At 40.7% G+C, this 3738-nt stretch overlaps 1 pseudogene; it reads left to right on the forward strand.

Moving 5' to 3' along the window:
* The first annotated feature begins 3257 nt into the window (after window positions 1–3257).
* On the forward strand, window positions 3258–3358 carry LOC116544034 (annotated as a pseudogene).
* Window positions 3359–3738: the final 380 nt, after the last annotated feature.

Raw genomic sequence — 3738 nt, forward strand, 5'->3', positions numbered from 1 at the left:
ATGTATACATATACACACACGTATATATATATATATTTATTTTTATTTTTTGAACCCAAGTCTTGTGTACACACATATATATAGCTAAAGCAAGTCCTTCGATCTAAAATGAAAGCATACAAAATAGTAACTCAGAGCTATATGAAGAAATAAAGAACACTCTAAAGGTAACTGTATAACTAAATATGAAAGCTAGTATTGTATTTTGGATATGTTATTTTCTTCTTTATGGTTCAAAAAACATGCATAAAATACCTATGTTAATAAGCACTAATTGTTTACATACAAATTTGTAACAATATAGATAGGGGACAGAGTTAGGAACAGAGTTAATATATGCTATTGAAGCTGAGTTGGTATCAGTCTGAACTAGACTGCTGGAACTCAGCATGTTAAATGAAATCTTTATAGTACCCACTAAGAAAACTTTTAAAATATACAAAAAAGGAACTAAGAAAGGATTAAAATAGTACTGGATAAAACACACACAAGAAGGCATTGAAGAGCAAAAAACTATAGAAACTAAATCGCATGACAGACATAAGTAAATTCTTGTATGTTGGTTTTTTGTCTTTCGGGGTTTGAGACAGTCTTGCTCTGTCACTCAGGCGGGAGTGCAGTGTTGCAATCTCAGCTCACTGCAGCTCCTACCTCCCAGGTTCATGTAATTCTGAGCCGCCTGAGTAGCTGGGATTACAGGCACCCACCACCACACTCACCTAGTTTTGTGTATTTTTAGTAGAGAGTGGTTTCACTACATTGGCCAGGCTAGTCTCGAGGTCCTGGCCTCAAGTGATCCACCTGCCTCAGCCCCTCAAAGTGCTGGGATTACAGATGTGAGCCACTGCACCCAGCCTGTTTTGGGTTTGAGACAAGATCTGCCCAGAGCTGGAATTCAGTGGCACAATCACAGCTCACTACAACTTTGACCTCCCCAGCCTCAGCTGATCTTCCCACCTCAGCCTCCTGAGTAGCTGGAACCACAGGTGCACACCACCATGCCCAGCTTATTATTATTATTATTATTATTATTATTGTAGAGACAGGAGTCTTGCTATGTTGCCCAGGCTGGTCTTAAACTCCTGGGCTCAAGCAATCTGCCTGCCTCAGCATTCCAAAGTGATAGGATTACAAGCGTGAGCCCAGCCATAAGTAAGTTTTTGGTTTTTTGTTTTTGAGTCCATCTCAATCTCACTCTGTAGCCCAGGCTGAAGAGCAGTGGTGCAGTTATGGCTCACTGCAGCCCCATCTCCAGGTGTGAGCCACCTTGTGCCTGGCCAATTAACTTCTTTGTTTAGTAATCATTTTAAATGTAAATAATCTCACTGATGGAAAGACCAGCAGAATCGATTTTTTTTTAAATGATGTAATACATGATCCAAACATGCAACTTGCAGAATCCTCACTTTAGACTCAGACACAAACTGGTTGAAACTGAAAAGATGGAAAGAGATAATTCATGCAAATACTAACTAACCAAAAGAGAGCTAGGGTGGCTATACTAATAATCAAACAAAATAGATTTTCAGATTTTAATAGATTTTAAAATGGTACAGAAAAATATTTTATTGTCAAGAGTTAAATCACATGATGTAACAATTATAAACACATGTGAACCAAAAAAGGGCTCCAAAATCCACAAAGCAAACAAAATTGAAGGAAGAAATAGTTTTACAATAATGGAGATTTCAATACAGGCTGGAGTGCAGTGTCTCTATCACAGCTCAGTGCAACCTCTGCCTCCCAGACTCAAGCAATTCTCCAACCTCAGCCTCCCCAGCCAAATTTATTTATTTATGTTTTTTGAGATGGAGTGTCACTTTATTGCCCAGGCTGGAATGTAATGGCGTGATCTCAGCTCACTGCAACCTCCGCCTCCTGGGCTCCAGCGATTCTCCTGCCTCAGCCTCCCTAGTAGCCGAGACTATGGGTGCACACCACTATGCTCAGCTAATTTGTTTGTAGTTTTATAGGAGATGGGGTTTCACCATGTTGGCCAGCCTGGTCTCAAGCTCCTGACCTCAGGTGATCCACCTGCCGATTTGTGTAGTTTTTGTAAAGATAGGGTTTTGCCATGTTACCCAGGCTGGTCTCAAATGCCCAAGCTCAAGCAATCCACCCACCTCAGCCTCCCAAAGTGCTGGGATTACAGGCCTGAGCTAGTGTGTCCAGCCAATACCCACCTTCAATAGCAAATAGAACATCTAGACCAAAATCAATAAGGAACTAGAAGAATTGAACACACTCACCCCACTAGACTTCACAGACATATAGAAAGCACTCTATTGAACAAGAGCAGAATATGTATTCTTCTCAAGCGCATGTGGAACATTCATTCCCCATGATAAATCATATGTTAGGCAACAAAACAACTCAATAAATTTTAAAAGGTCAAAATTATACAAAGGGCCAGGCATGGTGGCTCCCAGCTATAATCCCAGCACTTAGGGAGTCTGAGACAGGCAGATCGCTTGAGCTCAGGAGTTCCAGACCAGCCTGGGCCACATGGTGAAACTCTGTCTCTACCAAAAAAAAAAAAAAAAATTAGCTGGGTGTAGTGGTAGTGAATGCCTGTAGTCCCAGCTCCTCAGGAGGCTGAGGCAGGAAGAAGGCTTGAGCCTGGGAGGCAGAGGTTGTAGTGACCTGAGATCATACCACTACACTCCAGCCTGCAGGACAGAGTGGGACCTGTCTCAAAACAGGCTGGGAGTGGTGGCTCATGCCTGTAATCCCAGCACTTTGGGAGGCTGAGGTGGGTGGATCATCTGAGGTCAGGAGTTCAAGACCAGCCTCACCAATATGGTGAAACCCCATCTCTACTAAAAAATACAAAAAATTAGCTGGGCATGGTGGCAGGTGCCTGTAATTCCAGCTACTGGGGAGGCTGAGGAAGGAGAATTGTTTGAATCTGGGAGGCAGAGGTTCCAATGAGCTGAGATCATACCACTGCACTCCAGCCTGGGCACCAGAGCGAGACTTCATCTCAAAAAAAAATTAAAAAGTTATACAAAGTGTCTTTTCCAATAAATGTGTAATGAAGCTAGAAGTCAATAACAGGAAAACCTGAAGAATTTGCAGATAAATGGAAGTTAAACAGCATTCTTAACCAGTGGCTCGAAGAAGAAATGACTAGAGAAATTGAAATACTTTGAGATGAATTAAAATAAAATGCAAGATATCCAAATTTATGAGATGGTGTGACAGTGATAGTGAAATGTATAGCTGTAGATGCTTACAATAAAAAAAAAAGATCTCATGTATCCTTCATCAGCACATATACCAAAACTGGAACAATACAGAGATTAGCCTGGCTCCTGTGAAGGATGGCATGCAAATATATGAAGTGTTTCATTCTTATTTTATTTAAACAAACAAAAAGAACAATCTCAAATTAACAACCTAACTTTACACCTAAGGAAGGTGTGTTTAATCTTTTGGTTTCCCTGGCCACATTGAAGAACTGTCTTGGGCTGCAAATAAAATACACTAACCCTAACAATAGCTGATGAAAAACAAAATCGCAAGAAAATCTCAATGTTTTCAGTTATTCATAAAGTTTACAAATATGTGTTGGGCTGCATTCAAAGCTGTCCTGGGAGGCATGTTGGACAGGCTTGACCTAAGGTGTAAAAGAAAAGGGAACTAAACCTGCAGCCAGCTGAAGGAAGGAAATACAAGAGATTAGAGCAGAATGAAATAGAAAATAGAAGAAAATGAATTAACACAAAAAGTTGGTTC

The sequence above is a fragment of the Sapajus apella genome, unplaced genomic scaffold (genome assembly GCF_009761245.1).
Source record: "Sapajus apella isolate SASKATOON/1434 unplaced genomic scaffold, GSC_monkey_1.0 scaffold203, whole genome shotgun sequence".
In the NCBI taxonomy this organism is placed as follows: Eukaryota; Metazoa; Chordata; class Mammalia; order Primates; family Cebidae; genus Sapajus; species Sapajus apella.